We start from the raw sequence: 18,269 nt of genomic DNA, 5'->3' as shown, positions 1-18,269 counted from the left end.
TATTTATTCTTTTGTTCTGACTTCTCCCTTCAGAGAAACATCATTAGAAACCAAGCATGCATAGAGCTGCCCGTCACGGCTTGCCGAGGCCAGCTAGTGCCGAGTGCCTTCACGCCGCTGGACCATGGAGCTGCAGCCGGGAGCCTCCCCGCGCCAGTCTCCACAATGTGGCACTGCTTGCACGGGGGAGTCTCCCCCCAGCAGCGCTGCACGCTCCTGGGAGACAGATGTGCACAGACCGTCACAACACAGCCCAGTGCCGCAACACAGGGCAGATGTTGGAGGCAAGTTAAGTCTTAGCAGACGTAAAGAACATCCGTCTACTGCATCAACCAGGAAGTTCCAGTTGGAAAAGGGGCGGAAGAGAGACAGATTCCCAGGGAGAGGGAATCCACAGGGCCTCGGAGAAAGGCCAAGTCGGTAAGGCTGAGCACAGGAGGGCACATCGCTTTGGCAGCTGTCAGTGACGGAGCTCTGGACACTTCAGGGACACGGTGAGGGCAGCAGCAAAGAAGGCCAGGAGCTGAAGCATTCAGCAAAGGGCCACTCCCAGGTCCCCGGCGCTCCACGAGAGCTGCGTTCTTGGGGTTCTGAGGACACAAGCTCTGGAGAGTTACAGCCTTGTCTAGAGCTAGCTCCCCAGGTTTGACTCGGGGGGCTGCGCTCCTGCAAGCACAGTCAGAGAGCTTCTGCTTCTCTCTGGAAGAATAGGATTGCTTATCACATGGGCTGTGTCACAGAATGGATTCACACTTCTGCCAGGTTAAACCCCGAAACAAACAAAGGGAATCCCATGGCTCTAGCTGGCCCAGGACACGCCTTCTTTAAAAAGCTGTGCTTCAGCCAAGAGCGGCCCTCGCTAATGCTTCCTCAAATAGAGCACCTCTAGTCGGCCCTGTATTTCACACCTCGATTTAATGAACCTTCCATCTTCCATATGTTTTACAGTAGGGAGTGCTGATTTCATTCCTTGGTCCCAAAGTCAGATGTCTTTTTGAAGACATCCCTATTTAGTTAGACCTGTCCTAAGAGAAGGGCATTTTCTTTCTTTTGCTTTATTTTAATGCAGAAACTTCCAACTCTAAGGGTCATGGAGTTGTTTCAGGGTCTGAAAGATGAACAAATTCTCCTGCAAGGCACATTCAGTGCCACAAGGTGGCGATAGACGCCAACACATCGGACAGCTGCGGCTGGTCCTGAACAACACTGCCGGGCTGTGGCCAGAACCCAGCAAAGCTGGTTAGCTGTTTCTGCGTCTTCTCCCTGCTTCCACACAGAATGTGTTCTTGCCCCTGGTCCATCCTGTGACTTGCACTACAGAAGGCAGCTGGCAGTGGGACAATTGGGAGCTTCAGGTCAGACAGGCGTGGGCTGGAGCCTGGGTCAGTTACCAGCTGTTATCCACGAGAGCCTGGGTCAGTTACTCCATTTGCTTCACTCTCAGTTGCTCATCTTTAAAGTGGGGAGGAGCAGACATTCGGCACCAGCAGTGGCACCACTTGGGAGAGTACCTGAGTTTGCATCTGGGCTCTCCTGCTGGTCCCAGCTTCTAGCCAACATCCTGGGAGGGAGCAGGTCATGGTTCACGGAACTGAGCCCCTCACCGCGTGGGAGACACAGATGGAGTACCAGGCTGCTACCTCATCCTGGCTCGGCCCAGCTGCTGCAGACTGGTATGTTCCAGATGTGTTACAGGGAGTGAGTGTCCACAGGCGCACACACAACATGCCTTCAAGTGCATGTTGGGGGAGAGTCTTTCACAGGTTCTTGACGAGGAAATGAGCATTCGTGCCTCTCTCACAGGCCAGCAGCACTCTGCTAGCAGTCTCCCAGCCAAGGGCCTCCACGGCCACCCCTCTACCCCAGATGGAGCCATGTCGGCATCCCATACGGGCTCAGGGTCGGATCCCATTTGCTTTCCTTCTGGTCCAGCTTTCTGCTAGGGCAGCAGGAGAGGACAGGTGCCTGGGAGATCCAGAAGAGGCTCCTGGCTTCGTCCTGGCCCAGCCCTGGCCATTTCAGAGGTAGATCAGCTGAAGGAGGAGCTCTCTCTCTCTCTCTCTCTCTCTCTCTCTCTCTCTCTCTTTCTGACTGTACCTTTCAGATCGTTGTTTTTAAAGGCATCTTTTCTCTGCAGTGTCAAAGCTTGGCTCTTCTGTGATGCACTCTGGGCACTCTGCTCACCTCAGCTTTTTTATCGTCTCATGCAAACTGGAGCTCAGCAAACCGGTGCAAACCTGCAGGGACCCTGGCGCTGCGTGGCTCGGCCCGACGGAGGCTCCTTCCTGAGCCACAAGGCTTTCCTGCCTCTGCCAGCATCTGTGAAGCCACGTGAGGATAACTTGCTAGTTTGCAAGTGGGTGAAACGGAGGAGTGTCAGCTCCTGGCGTTTCCTGAGAGGTAAGGAGCTTTGCTCCTGGATTATTTAGGATCCCTTGGCAGACTCTCTAACCTCCCTGTGGAACCCTTGAACCATCTGTTGGGGTCAACAGCAGACACTTTGGAGGTAGAGCTGGATCTCAGGCACATGGCGGAGACCTCAGCACCAGGGACGGAGTGTCCATTCGGTCTCTGCAGCTCCCCGCGTGGCTGTGCCCGGGGCCCTGGCTCCTTTCTCCACACCTCCCAGGGTCTCTCGCTTCACTAGTGTTTATCCAGGACTCGTGTGCATTCTGGGACACCACGTACCTTATCCGTATTTGTTTAAATGTAAGAATAACAGTTAACGTTTCTAACCATCGGAGGTTTGGATGTTGTCTTGTCTTGTTTGTTTAGCAAGGCCAGCGCTATTGTGCTTGGAACATGACCTCCTTGAGACAGCAAGCCCTGCGCGTCACAGCAGCTGGACAACTCGTCCTTGAATGGCCGTTACACTGCCGACACTGAGATGCAAAGGAGCAAGTGCCTGGAGATGATGAGCCTCTTCCCACCGACAGGCAGGCTGGGGCAGTTACAAACACGGAGCCCAGGACCCTCCCGGCCGCGGCTCGCAGCGGGCCAGAACATCGCTGTTGAGAGTTGGGGACACATGTGTATGCGGCAAGGGAACATTTTTTTAAATGTGTTTTATTTATTTGAGAGAGAAAAAGAGCCTTCCCATCTTCTGGTTCCTGTCCGCGTGCCTAGGAGTTGGGGAGTCCATGTCCCCCATGTGATGGCAGACTCTGCTCCCTCCCGGGTGTGCTCTAGCAAGGAGCTGGATCAAGAGCAGACCTGGGACTCGAACCCAGGCACTCCCAGATGGATTGCGAGCATCCTAAACTGCAGTGTCATCTCTGCCCCACATGCTGCCCGCCCCCAGCGCGGCTGGTCGGCTTCCGGGCACCTGCAGCTCAGGCTTCCAAATCGCCCTCTACCCAAAGGCTGTTTGCATCAAATGTGAGTTACCAAAAGGCGAGGTTTTCAGTAAATGTAAGCCACCAGAAGACACAGTCCTCTTGACTTAGATTCATAAAGTAGTAAACACATTACTTTAGTGTAGAAGACAGCACGTTTGTCATCTAGAGCTAGCTGCCCCCTGCCAGCCAGGCCCAGACTGGCCGTGCAGCCCGCTCGCTGTCCTGCCGCGGCCCGCCCCACACTGCACCTTACTCTGAGCGTCTTTCTACAGCACTGACGCCAGGGCGTCCTCGGGGAAATCTGAAGGAGTAAGTGTCCACTCCCCACACGAAGCCGTGAGTGTCCACTCCCTACGCGAAGCCGTGCGTGTCCACTCCCCACACGAAGCCGTGAGTGTCCACTCCCTACGCGAAGCCGTGAGTGTCCACTCCCCATGCGAAGCTGTGAGTGTCCACCCCCCACGTGAAGCCGTGAGTGTCCACTCCCTACGCGAAGCTGTGAGTGTCCACTCCCCACGCGAAGCCGTGAGTGTCCACCCCCCCAAGTGAAGGAGTGAGTGCCTCTACTAGGCTGGGCTGAAGCCAAGAGCCAAGAGTTCAAGACAGATTTTCCACATGGGCAGCAGGGCCTCAAGCCCTTGACTGCTTCCTGGGGTGTGTGTCAACAGGAAGCCAGAATCCCCAGAGGGGCTGCCTGGCCCCTGGGTAGCCCTAGCCTGGCCCCTGAGTAGCCCTAGCCTGGCCCCTGGGTAGCCCTAGCCTGGCCCCTGGGTAGCCCTAGCCTGGCCCCTGGGTAGCCCTAGAGGAACAGGCACGGCTTAGCGGCCACTAGCACGGCTCAGGTCGGGCCTTTGAGGCTGCCTGGGGAGTGAATGGAGGGCTCTTCCTTTCTGTCTCTTCTCCTCTCTGTATATTTGACTTTCCAATAAATAAAAATAATCTTTTTTTAACAAATGGTCTTGCACATGATGGACCTTAATATGGAGAGAGGAAAGTGCCATTTTGGGGGCTGCTTCTGCGGTATGACGCACAAACCCCAGCTGATTCAGGTCTTTGCACCCCTCCAGTGCCTGCTAACGCACTGCGCAAGCCCACGCCGACTCCCCCAGCCTCGCGCCTGCGTGGGGCACCTGGCTGGATGGATCCTGCCCCCAGCCTCGCCTCTCCCCCGCCTCTCCCCCGCCTCTGCCTTGCTCAAAGTTATACTTCCCATTTTTTTTTAAAGATTTATTTATTTATTGGGAAGTCAAATATACAGAAAGGAGGAGAGACAGAGAGGAAGATCTTCCTTCCGATGATTCACTCCCCACGTGAGCACAATGGCCGGTACTGTGCCGATCCAAAGCCAGGAGCCAGGAACTTCTTTCAAGTCTCCCACGTGGGTGCAGGGTCCCAAGGCTTCTGGGCGGTCCTCCACTGCTCTCCCAGGTCACAAGCAGGGAGCTGAATGGGAAGTGGAGCTGCCAGGATTAGAACCAGTGCTCATATGTGATCCCGGCACATTCAAGGCGAGGACTTTAGCTGCTAGGCCATTGCGCCGGGCCCATACTTTCCATTTTTAACTTAAAAAAAAAATTAGTTAAAAGAGTTACAGAGAAAGAGAGAGGGAGAGACAGAAAGAAATATTCCACCTGCTGATTCACTCCCTAGGTGACCACAATGGCCAGAGCTGCGCTGCTCTGAAGCTGGGTGCCGGGAGCTGCTTCCAGGTCTCCACAGGTGCTGTGGGCATCCTCTGCTGCTTTCCCAGGCCACAAGCAGGGAGCAGGACCGGAAGTTTGACCACATAGATCTGGAAGAAGCCACAGCTCCTGGCTTCAGACAGACCCAGTCTGGCTGTTTGACCACTTGGGCAATGAACCAGCAAACGAAAGAACTTCTGTCTGTCTTTCTCTCTCCTTCGCTGTAACTCTGTCTTTCAAATAAACAAGTAAACCTTTTATAAAAGAAACATGGGATTAAAAATGAGTTATATTAGTGCAAACAGTTTTGAATTGCGTGTATTTTTTTCATACTGCCTGCGGTGTCAGGGACCCGCTGGGAAACCCTGGACCACCTCCCCAGGAGAGAGGATGGATTCCATCCATGACAGCGTCATCAACTGTTCTTGCAGAGGCTCCTGTAAGCACGGCCAAGGCAGCTTTGTTCAGAATAACCAGAAACCCAGCAGCCAGGGACAGGGTAAAGACAACTTCAGACACACTCTCTCTCTCTCTCTCTCTCTCTCTCTCTCTCTTTCTCTCTCTTACAATGGAATACTACTCAGTCATGAAATGGAATGGGATACAGCCAGAAGTTACAGGAGGCAGCTGGTCTCCAAGGACCACCTGTCGTGTAGACAGGAAATGGCTTGATCAGGCAGATCCAGGGTCAGAAGGTAGATTTTGGTCTCCAGGGAATGAAAACCTTCTTTCATTAGGTTGAGGTGGTGGTGACACCATTACATTAACTGTGCAGGTGGAATTTGATGGCATGCGAATTATATCTCCATATTTTTTTACGGGGGAGAATGACGCCCACGGACATTAGCTGGGGAGCAAAGAAACGGGGTGCGAGCGTCTCCGATGGGCTCACACCCACCCTAGGGCACTGTAGCCCGGCCAGCCCCCCGGCAGGGTCTAGGGCGCGCCGCGATGCAGGCAGGAATGGGGTAGACGGCGGCTGGGATGGGGGGCCGGGCTCCCACGCGGGCCGCAGGTGGGCGCACGCCAGCCCCCGCAGCGGGCCGGGCCCCAGCCTGGCGCACGCGCGCTGCCCGGCGGGAGGACGCGGCCGAGGGGCCGGCCTGGGCGGGCTGGGCGGGCTGGGCGCCCGGGCACCGGCGCGGGGGCGCCGCGCTCTATTTTTAGCAGGCGCTGTTGCAATCCGAGGCGTGCGCGCGGGCGCGCGGTCTCTTTAAGAAGGCGCCGGGCGGGGACGGGCCAGCGGCCGGCGGGCGCTGCTGGAGCCGGGCGGGCGCTGCTGGAGCCGGGCTGGAGCGGTGAGTGCTGGGGCCGCTGCTTTGTTCCGGGGCGGGAGGTGTGGCGGCGCGTGGCCTCTGGCCGCCCGAGTCCGCGAGGAGGGCTCCGGCGTAGCGGTGTGCCCGGGTGGGCCCCCTGGCTGACCCGGCGGGACTCGGCTGGGGGCCCCCCTCTCGCTTTCTCTCTCTCTCTCTCTTTCTCTTTAAAATGGCGTGAAGGGGGCAGAGAGCGGCCCAGGCAGTTGTCAGGTTCGCAGGGATAATGAAGAGCAGCCTGCCTAGGGAGCCAGTCGTCTGCCCAGCACCCTAGGGCCTGCGCGCCCACCCTGTGTGTCAGGCACAGCGCCAAGCTTCTCCCCGCAAGGCGAGGCAGGGGCGCGATGGGGTAGGATCACCCTGGCTTGGTGGGAGCACCCAAGAGCAGGTCCCCCCAGAACACACGCCTAGCGCCAGTGTGAGAGGTCAGGGGAAGCAGGACCCAGCACGGGCACCCAGCTGGGCAGGCAGAGGCGAGCCTGCGTTGGCTGGGGCAGAGTGCAGTCCGCAGAGGTGGCGGGCCAAGCCTGTCGCCGGGCCCTGATGGCAGAGCTCAGGGCGCCCCCTCCTCTGGTGTGCTTCCCCCAATGCACCTCCAGCCTGTACTGAGTCCTGGACCTGCCTGCCCGGAGAGGCTGAAGGCCAGGCTAGCATTATATCGCCTCTAGGGATTCCCTGGGGCAGGAGTAAGAGGGGCTGGCACAGCGGGTCTCCCAAGCTGCCTCAGGCAGTCGCAGCAGCCCAGGGGCTTGTGGAGCGAGACGCTGTCAGAAACATCGCATTAATGTCTCCATGCACTGCCAAGGGTCCCGCTCACTCCAGTGGCTCCTGAACAGGGGACTGGCTGTCCTGGCCTGGCAGGTTCTGGAAGGTTCTGGTACTGTCTGGATTGTGCTTTTGTAGTGCTGCCTGCAGCCTGTCAGGGTGGGTGGAGGCTGCAAGGTGGTGCGCGAGCTGCAGGTAATACCTGACACGTGTAGGGGCTTAGCAGGGAACAAAGCCATTTCCCGGAGGCTGTTCTTCAACTTTCCCAGCAAGGAAACTTGAGCTGCTCCCAGCGTGTAAACCCAAGTTCCTGTAAATCGCATGGTGTGCCTCCAAGGGGACTGGCTGGCTTGCAGGCAGGGTTTGTAAACAGCCTTGGGTCCATGCACCCTGCTCACCCGGCAGCCGGTCCCAGGCTCTGACAGCAGCTCGCAGTGGAGTTTGCCTTCCTCTGCCAGGCCTGGAGTCCTGGGGCTTTGATGTTCTGGGGTTTGCAAGATCTGATAGTCCGGGGTGCGAGAGGAGGGTTGTACCAGCCCAGTGTGACCTTGGCCTTTCCTTGGAGGGTCAGGGGCCCAGTGCACTGGCCTGCAGTCAGCTCTGCTCTTTTCCACTTCCTGTGTTTTTACCTGTGCCGGGCCTTTTGTAGCAGATAAAACCTTGTTGATGATGACGAGGCTAACGAGGATTAGCTCTAGCCCTGTCTGAGCTGCTTGCAAGGCTACGTTCCTCGTGGGGTGGGCTCCCGAGCTCCTGTGACCAGCTGGAACTGGGAAGGTCTGCCATGTGTTGATAAATGCGAGTGGAATCACCTGTTGACCAGCCTCCCTGCGCGCAGGAAATGTGGCCTCCACTCTGTTTCTGTCTGCTGTAACCCTTGTCTTCTGGTCTACCAGTGAAATGCTCCCTTACGTGTGCCCCATGCACATAGTGGGACGTATGTCTGCTCGTGAGCACTGCGTAGTCTGTGCAAATCAGGCTTGGAGGACAAAGTGGGCACCTGGTCTTGTGCAAAGCTGGAAGGAGGATGTGTGCTGAGTTCCTCAGGCTCTGGGCCTGCTAGGTCCTGGGAAGACGGCCGGCCTGGCGGCTGGGTGAAGGGAAGGTGCTGGGTGCACCCCGTGTGTGCTGCCTGGAAGCCCCCAGTTGAGCAGGTGCTGATCCTGGAGTTGGAGCTTTGAGGTAGTGTCCTTGGATGAGGCCCCCAGGCCCTGGGACATCCCCGGCGGTGGGTTTGGCAGGGCTTGTGTCTCCCTGAGGTCTCCACACACAGAAGGTGCCCGTTGCTGCACCTGCGAGCCTGGGGGCACCTGCGAGCCTGGGGGCAGGTCACCAGGGACGCTGAGAGTTAGGAGTTTGGAGGGATGGCATTGCCTTCTGGAGACAGTATTTAATATGCCTCTGTAATATGTCAGCGAGAAGCCCAGCCATGATGACTTGACATGCAAGATTGCGCCTGTGATTCAGGGGACCCACAGGTCTCTGAAAAGGAGTCCTTGATCCCAGATTGACCACCCTGCACTAAAGCCTCATTGCGTCACTGCTGTCTGTTGAGGGCTTGTTCTGTGTGGCCCCCACCAGGGTAGCCTGAGAGGGAGAGATGGTGCCAGAGGGCAGATGGCATGTCCACTTGGCACTGCTAGGCTTGTGAGTTGAAGCCTGTTGGCGTTTGTTTTCTTAAAATCTCATTTATTTGATGCACACATACACACAGGCAAGAGAGCCGGCTCCCCTCTGCTGGTTTACTCTCCAGAGGCCTCACTAGCCAGGCCCAGGTCAGGCCGGGAGCACGGAATTCAATTCAGGCCTCCCGTGTGGGTGGTAGGGCCTCCAGCCATCACCCCAGGAAGCTTGGATCATCGGCAGAGCCAGATCCCAAACCCAGCCGTGCCCGTTCGTGCTGTGGGCGCCCCGAGCACAGGCTCACCTGCTGTGCCGAGTGCCCAGCCCTGTCCTGTGGGTTCTGAAGAGTGTCCTGCTGTGCTGCCAACAGCAAGATGGGGTGTTAAGGTCGAAGTGAAGGCCGTGCTGTACTTTTGGCACTGCCTGGTACCCTGTGGGGTCCCGCCTTGTCCTCTAAGTAGCAAGCCAGGTGTGTGGGGTGAGTGCCATCCCCTCCTCCCCCAGGGGCCTTGCTGCCATTCAGCTGGTCAGCATGGCCCCGGGCAGCCCTCTGGGAGGAGCCGGGGGGCGGGCTTGTGTGCGTGACTGGGCTCCTTGGCAATACGCCCGTTCTTGGTAGCTCCACTAGGCAGGGCTTGCTGATGGTGACAATGAGTGTCATCACAGGTTGCTGGGGTGACATTTCTAAGAAGGGCCTGTTCCCTGGCTAGCATGACGGGCACCAGGTTCCCTAAGGCACAGGGCATCACACTCAGCTTGTGTCGCTAGTGAGGTTTTGGAGAGTGCCAAGAAGGGATTCAGCCACACTGTGTGCTGGGACAGGAGGGGTCCGGAGTGCCAAGCCCAGGTTCTGGGCTCGGGCTCCACCTGAGGCCTCCTTCTCTAGTCCTCGGGGTTGTCATGGGAGTCAGATGAAATACACAGAGAAGCATGACCCTGGGCAGCCAGGACGGAGAGAGACCAGTGTGGAGTAGTTAGGAAGCTTCAGCTAGCAGAGTTCTGACTCCGAAGAGCCTCGTGAGTGTATGTAGGCACATGAAGGCTAGCATCTTTCATTTTAATCCTTAAAAAAACTACATGTTATAAAAAAAAAAAAACACAGGCTTTGCACCAAACCCTTCTCTTTAAAGTAGGTGTTAGATTAAGGTTAAAGAAAGAATTTGAGTCAGCAAGTGCTTTTGCGGGTATTATGATTTTAAGATAAAAAAAGGTAAGCTAGTCATTCCTAGCAGAGGTGCCTGAAATGGGAAGACAGTCCTTCCCGAGTGAAGGCTGGGCCACTCTGTAGGGGACAGTCCCTTGGCCCATGTCAGCTGCCAGGGGAGGGAGATGGGGCACTAGCTGCCCTTCAAGGCAGAGGACCCCTTGGTGGATGCTTTGGTCCTTACGAAGCTCTTCCTTTTCCTCGGTAGCCTGTCCCACTGCATTTGCCACATATGAACCCTTGACAGTCGTATGTTGCTCCTGCATGGGCAGTTTGCTCCTCACATGCCTAATTTAAAGTCAGCCTCTCCCTAAAGCAGCCCTGTGGTCCCCCGGCCCACCCACCCACCCACCTGCCCATCCACCCACCCACCTGCCCATCCACCCACCCACCCACCTGCCCATCCTGTTTACATATCCATGTACCCACTCACTCATCCATCCATCTATGCACTCATCTCTCCATCCTTTTATCTGTCCACCGCACATCCACCCACCGACCTGCCTGCTCACCCACCCATCTACACATCTCTCCATCACCCTCCCACCCATCCCTCTGTCTACCTACCCACCCCCACCCTCTCATCCACTGCTCCATCCACCCCTCCATCCACCCCTCCATCCACCCTCTCATCCACCCCTCCATCCACCCCTCCATCCACCCTCTCATCCACCCCTCCATCCACCCCTCCATCCACCCTCTCATCCACCCCTCCATCCACCACTTCATCCACCCCTCCATCCACCCCTCCATCCACCACTTCATCCACCCTCTCATCCACCCCTCCATCCACCCCTCCATCCACCCCTCCATCCACCCTCTCATCCACCCCTCCATCCACCCCTCCATCCACCCCTCCATCCACCCCTCCATCCACCCCTCCATCCACCCTCTCATCCACCCCTCCATCCACCCCTCTCTTCCACCCTCTCATCCACCCCTCCATCCACCCTCTCATCCACCCCTCCATCCACCCCTCCATCCACCCTCTCATCCACCCCTCCATCCACCCCTCCATCCACCCCTCCATCCACCCTCTCATCCACCCCTCCATCCACCCCCCCCTTCCACCCTCTCATCCACCCCTCCATCCACCACTCCATCCACCACTCCATCCACCCCTCCATCCACCCTCTCATCCACCCCTCCATCCACCCCTCCATCCACCCCTCCATCCACCCCTCCATCCACCCCTCCATCCACCCTCTCATCCACCCCTCCATCCACCCCTCTCTTCCACCCTCTCATCCACCCCTCCATCCACCCCTCTCTTCCACCCTCTCATCCACCCCTCCATCCACCCCTCTCTTCCACCCTCTCATCCACCCCTCCATCCACCCCTCTCTTCCACCCTCTCATCCACCCCTCCATCCACCCTCTCATCCACCCCTCCATCCACCCCTCTCTTCCACCCTCTCATCCACCCCTCTCATCCACCCCTCCATCCACCCCTCCATCCACCCCTCCATCCACCCTCTCTTCCACCCTCTCATCCACCCTCTCATCCACCCCTCCATCCACCCTCTCATCTACCCCTCCATCCACCCTCTCATCCACCCTCTCATCCACCCCTCTCATCCACCCCTCCATCCACCCTCTCATCTACCCCTCCATCCACCCTCTCATCCACCCTCTCATCCACCCTCTCATCCACCCCTCTCATCCACCCCTCCATCCACCCTCTCATCCACCCCTCCATCCACCCTCTCATCCACCCTCTCATCCACCCCTCCATCCACCCCTCCATCCACCCCTCTCAGCCACCCTTCTCATCCACCCTTCCATCCACCCAGGCTGCCCCTGCTATACACTGTGTATTTGCTGTGTGTAAGCCTCACAGCACTGTTAGATGCTGTTAGCCTCCTACAGGTGTGGAAACTGAGTCTCAGGGAGGCAGAACAGATGACCCCCAGGCACAGCTGGGAGAAGCAATGCTAGGGAAGAGCTGACCAATGTCTTCCAAGAACTTGCTCCACTTCCACCCTGTGCTGTTGTCAGAACCGGCTGGCCACAAAGGGTACTGAACGGTCTCTTCCCTCTTGGTCTGGGACCCCCCAGGCGGGCCTGCTGCTCCAGGACCAGTGCTGTGTGGGGAGGGAATGGCTTGGACACAGCATTGTGAGGGTCCAACAGCCGTGAGGGGCAGACTGGCTGGCAGGGGAGGCAATGAGGGATGGCAGTGGTTTTCTTAGATTCTCTTGAATCTTCTAGTAAACGGTGAACCTCTAGGTCACTGTGTACCTTATATATACATTTTTTTTTTTAATTTTGAAAAACAAAAGCAGAGGATCGTGTACCCATTAGTCAAGGCGGTAGGTGGGACCGTGGGGTCTGCCCTTGATCCTGCCCTGGAGTGAGGAGGCCTTGAGAATGGCTCTGTTCGGGCGGGCTCATCCACAGTGTGCCGTGGGCACAAGGAGTTTTACCCTTGTGTCCTTGTGCGTGCTGGGCATGGCTGCTTGTCTTCAGCAAGGAGAGTGCCCATTGGCCTGCCATCCCAGTAGCTCAGAGAAGTTCTCTTGGCTGCCCCTGACCGTGCTGGGCAGAAGCCACAGGGAGGTGGGACGGGGCAGGACTCATTGTTGGGTTTGACCTTTTCGTCCCCACCCGACACACGTGCCTGGGCCGCTGTGGTCTGAGGCCGGGCTGCAGAGATGATGCAGTCATGGCCGTGCAGCTGGAACTGTCACTTGGTGGTAGGTGTGGTGAGTGGAAAAGAGGAAAACTAGGATTCTTTTTCCATCCTTCAGCGTGAGCGGTCTGTGAGCAGTTGGTCTTAAACCATCCTTAACTAGACACATTCTGTGTGCAGAAGCCCCGGTTGCTCTGAGGGACAGCGGAGGACTTCCTTGTCCTTGGCTTTGCCACTTCAGCTCAGCTCGTCTTCTCGGCAGCTCACCCCAAAGAGCTTGCCCTGGGTGCTGGGTTCCCTGTCCTCTGCCAAGCAGGAGTGAGGCTGCAAGGGTGGGGCTCGGCAGCCCCTTACCCTGCTGGGCAGACCCTCCCCACCGCCTGGCGCCCAGGCTGCAGCCTGACGTGGTCCTGTTTGCATGGAGCTTGACCTGGAGTTCATGCAGCAAGCAAAATACTGCTTTTTCAAGCTGTGCAGTAGCGATTCAGAAACTTCCAGAAAGGCCTTCCTTACCTGCCTCAACAGTGAGTCCCAATGGGAGGGTAAGAGCTGAACTTGTTTCATAACATGACAGGGGACCTGAAGGGATCCCCCGAGTTGTTCAGGCTAAGTGGCAAGAGCAAGTGGGAATGTCCTGCGCCCCCAAGAAGCCAGTAAGGCACCTCCCCCACCCGGGTCCCTTCCCTCGCTGCCACAGTTGGCCAAGGTAGGGAGTCCAGAGAGCCCAGGGAGGCCTGCTGTACTACAGGGAAGGCAGAGCGATGTAATAAAAATCCTATTCCTGTTTAATTATATGGAAATAGACATTCATATAGAAGGCTTAGTGACAGAAAGAGATGGGAGACACACAGAGACTCTTCCATCCACTGTTCACTTCCTGAATACACATAGCAGCAAGGAGCTGGGTCTGGCTGAAGCTGAGAGCCAGGAACCTCATCTGGTCTCCCATGTAGGTGGCAAGAACCAAGCATTTGAGCTATCATCTTTTTTCTGGGTACATTAGCAGGAAGCTGGATTGGAAGTGGAGCAGCCAGGACTCAAAGCTGGTACCTTCCCGGGCCCCAGTGTGATGGCTCAGTGGCTAAATCCTCACCCTGCATGTACCAGGACCCATAGGGACATCAGTTCGTGTCCTGTCTGCTCCACTTCCCATCCAGCTCCCTGCCGTGGCCTGGGAAAGCAGTAGAAGATGGCCCAAAGCCTCGGGACCCTGCACCTGTGTAGGAGACCTGGAAGAAGCTCCTGGCTTTGAATCAGCTCAACTCCAAAGGCACTTGGAACATTCAGACCACTTAGGGAGTGAACTAGTGGACAGAAGATCTTTCTCTCTGCATCTCCTCCTCTCCATAAATCTGCCTTTCCAATAAAAAGAAAATAAATCTTAAAAAAAAATCTGGCATTGTGACATGGTCTGTGGACATACGAACAGTTGGTTTAACTTCTGAGCCACAGTGCCTGCCCCAGACCCACTTTCTAAAGAGAAGGTTGTGTTTACAAAAAGCCCTCACCCGAGTCGGTGTTCAGCCGGCCCTGGTATACCCGGGCGGGCTTTGCCGGGAGCAGAGCACAGCATGGCAGGCACACTCACCCCTTCAGTGGAGGGCTGTAGCTTGGTGAGGGTTAGAGATATTCTCTAAATTCTACTTGCATTTCAAAAGCAAGGTTGGTTTTATTCTAGTTTTGCTAGCTTCCATCCTCCGTTGCAGTCCATCAGTATTTCTGCAGAGCGTGTACAAATCTGCCCCCTTTTTGGATAACCTCTTCCTCTTTCCCATCTGCTAGGAATGGAGGCCCCCAAGGAGGAGTCCCAGCAAAGGCATCTTTGTGCTTGGTACAGTCTCTCAGACTTTGCCCAGCAGCCCCAGATAGCCACCGGACTGTTCTTGGTTCAATGCCTGCTTTATTGTCACCGGAGATGAGGGAAGAAGGGTGGAGCCGCTGTCCCCTAGCCTTGGGGATATCCATGAAATCAACCTTGGGTGAGATACAGGTCTGAGGCCTCCACTCCACAGGGCAGAGTGCTTCAGCGCAGCCGGAGGCCCAGCATGCCTCACCCCCCAAGCCCTCTTCCCTCTGAGAACAGCAGGTGGCCCCTGGCGTTCACAGGCCAATGAGGCCGGCCAGCCTCGCCCTGCATCCATCTCCACTGCCTGACCCCTGGCCTCACCCCCTGCCAGTGGACCGCAGCCTGCATCCACTGATCTGAGCCTGCCTGGGTGGGTGTTTCCTGCATATTTGAGATTTTAGGGAGGATATCAAAATAAAGACACAAAGCCTTTGTTTGATTTCTGGACTCGCTGGGGCTGGCTGGAGGGATGGGAAGGAGGGAGCAGGAGCCGGCCACTTGGCACTGGAACAAAATAACCATTTCTATGGAAGCCTTTCACAGGGACTTTGTTATTTCGGGTTGGTGTGGCCAGCAGCCGAGATGGGTGCAGGGCTGGGAGAGCCCTCAGCCAGGAAGGAGAGGCAGGTGGTCCTTGCCCCAAGGCTGCAGAATCAGCTGAGCAGGGGGCAGGCTGTGTAGCCAGGAACGAGGCCCCCTCCTCTGGATGCGTCATTGGAGGGGCTTATGGCCCAGGCACCTGATGTAGCTTCCGCTTGGGTCCAGTCTCACCCGGTCTAACACCTTTCTGAGGATTAGCAAGAGCCCCTCTCCTTCTGCCATGTTTCTGAGAGCGTCCAGGTGGGGTCACCATGCTTGCCTCTGTGGTCAGCTGTCTGCTTGTCCTCACACACAGGTGCATACCACGGCCTCAAGGGCCAGGCTCCCAGCAAGAGCTTGTGGGTAGGCGAGGTGTAAGCGCAGAGCGGGGCAGCGGCTGACTCTAAGCATAAACTTGTTCCTCTTACTCGGGCTCGCCCTTGGGGAGCTTCGCCCTGGCTGCCTCCCCAAGCCCCATTTCCTGCCATTTTTGCAAGGACCAGTTTTCCTGGATGCCATCTCATTGACTCCAAGTTTCCATGCTTTCTGGCTGCAGAGCTGTGAAGCCATCTCTCTTAGGCTAGGCTGTGGGCCACCCAAGGGCTTGTCTACCGAGACTCACAGCCCTGGGCCCTCAGTGAGAACCCACAGGAGCTGTACATTCTGGTTGCTACTGACCATATCCTGTCTCCAGATGACCAAAGCACAGGTCTTCAGTTCTGTCCCTTTCTGTCACATTTCACAGCGTTACCATGGAGATCTGATACCCTCCATGTAGAGCAGTGGCTATTTATTGAGCACCAGAGACAGCAGAGATTCAAACAGGGTTAAAGTGGATCTTCCCTGACCTTTGCCCCCTCCTGCACCTGGCCAGGCCACCTGGGGGAGGGGGAGCAGGAGAGCCACCCACTAGAGCCTGGTGACCCTGCTCCCACCGGGAACATTGCCCCATCACTGCTCATCCCAGTAGTCCAGGCTGCCTGGCGCAGCAAAGCCTCCTGCGTGGTCATTGCCATGCTCACCTCGCATCCAGGAAGTTGCCCTGTGCTTTGGCCCACGGCCTGCCTGGGAGCAGTCTGGTTGCTCTTGAAACACGGGGCTTGGCTGTGTTTTCCCCAGCTCGGGGGAGAGCCCAGGGCTGGCTCTGCTGGAACTTCAGAAGGCCCCCCTTCTTCCTTCATGCTGTTTAAGGTTTGGAATGGAAATGAAGAAGACAAAGCCATGGGCCCTTAAACTCCTCTTCCCTCCCACACGCCTCCCCCCACCCCCCGGTTATGTCACACCCTTGGGGTGGGCAGTGTGTCCCCATGTTGCCACAGTGCCATCTCCTTTTGTCTCACACCTCGGTGCAACACTGGCCAGCCTCGAGGGGTGGCCACCCTTCTTGGGTCAGGGGTGGCAGCGGGTGCTGTGGGGCTGGGATGATGCTTGGGGTTCACACAGAACTGCAGAAGGCTTGCAACACTGGCCAGTGCTGACCAGCCAGGTGTCTGCACAGGGGCACAGATGTGCGGCTGCTCCGTGAGGGTGCCCACTGGCAGCCCCATGGCAGGAGTTCTCGTGGAGCCCTGGGCAGCTCGTATGGGTGTGCCTGTGGCGGCACCGCTGTTCCCTGTCGCTCATGCCTACCCAGCTGACCTCTGCCAGCACCTGTTCCCAGTCCCTTTGTCTGCTGCTGCTCCTGCTGCAGGGTGGGACAGGGCGTGGCCGGGACATGCAGGAGGGCTCCGCAAGGGACCATCCGAGTGCCCTGTTGGTGCTGTTAGGGAAATGTCACCCAGGTCCCAGGCACTGAGGGTGTAAACAAGCCCTTTTACCAGCTGCCCCTGGAGGAAGTGTGGGCCTGACAGGACCTGCTCCCAGCCTGGACCGAATTCTTACCCAGCCTTCCCCATGCCAGAGTGCCATGGGATGGCAGTGAGGGCTGGGGTGACCCTCACACTGCGTCCTGACCCTCTGGTGCCAGAGCTGTGGCCTATTCCACAGACTTTGTCCCACTCAGGCTCAGAGGTGGCCCAGCTCTGGCTGAGGACATTTGGGGATGGCAGATGTCCCTCTTCTCCATTGATCTGCATGGAGAATACAAATGAAAATAAATAAATTAGTAACAACAACAAAAAAGGATGGGGGTGGCTGTTTGCAGTGAGTGGTGTCTGCCCTGGGAGTGCCCAGGGCCAGGACCTGCCTAGCCATGCCTCCTGCCAGGCTGCTGCCTTCCTGGCCTTGGAGGCCCCCTGTGCTTGACCTCTGCTGTCTGACTCACAGCCACTCTGGAGCCACACTCTGGGTTCACGTGCCACTTGCCAGCTGAGCGAGGTTAGACAAGCTTGCTTCGCTGGGCCTGTACAATGGGGTACCCAAAGTTCTGAGAAGGGAATGAGTTAATTTGGTCACATCTTCCAACAGCCTGTGACCCAGTTCTCATGCCACGTGTTCCCGTTTTGCTGATGTCATCTGTGTTGTCATTACCACAGCATGGTGCTGGGTAAGGAAGAGTGGGTGGCCAAGGCCTGGCCCTGCCTAGGGGCACCCCACTGCTGGGAAGCATCAGCAATGGCGACCAAAAACCACACATGCCACTGGGGTGCTGAGGAAGCCAGAGGATGGGTCCCTCCCATGGCCTGGACCTCTAGCCTCCAGGAGGACCACTTCTACCACCTGCTGCGCTGGGGCTGCTGTGGAAGAGGAGCCTGTTCCGGAGTGATTCAAGCAGTAGCTGTGCAGAGAGCCAGGCAGGCTTCCCCCTCCACCTCCCCCTGAGCTGGTCCTGAGCCCTCCCCCTGGGAAGTGCTGAGCGGAGCAGGAGCAAGTGGGCTCAGTCTGAGATGACCAGGCCTCGTTCAGGCCGCCAAGACCTGGGATCTGAGCAAGGAAGAGGCGCGGGTGGCTCAGGGCTGCCCGCTGTGGCTCTGGGCATGGGAGAACAGCCCCGGGCACATGCTGCCCAGCCAGACCATGGGGGCACAGGGGCTTGGCTGTGCAGCAGATCCATCTTGGAGCGAACCCCCACACTGGGGTCGTGAGCTGAGATCTACCAAGCTATGAGCCAAGGGTTGCAGCAAGGTCTGTGGGGGAGGGCGAACCCCTGCGAGTTTGCCCCCACATCTGCACAGCCCGTGGGTCAGTGGCGCTGGGGAAGCTGCCCGTTTCTGGGAATTGTGCAGAAGGGAAGGGCCCCTCCTGGAATGCAGAGGCATTTCCTCTGCTGGGGTTGGGTCACTGCTGTCCCCACAGCCTCATCCCCCAAGCTGGGCACACCCTGATGTCACCCAAGAGATCTGTCCCCT

Source organism: Ochotona curzoniae, unplaced genomic scaffold, assembly GCF_017591425.1.
Source record: "Ochotona curzoniae isolate NIBS_2020 unplaced genomic scaffold, NIBS_Ocur_1.0 contig_1302, whole genome shotgun sequence".
NCBI classification, from domain to species: domain Eukaryota; kingdom Metazoa; phylum Chordata; class Mammalia; order Lagomorpha; family Ochotonidae; genus Ochotona; species Ochotona curzoniae.
The sequence above is the reverse complement of the archived record's forward strand: the minus strand, read 5'-3'. Positions refer to the sequence as shown.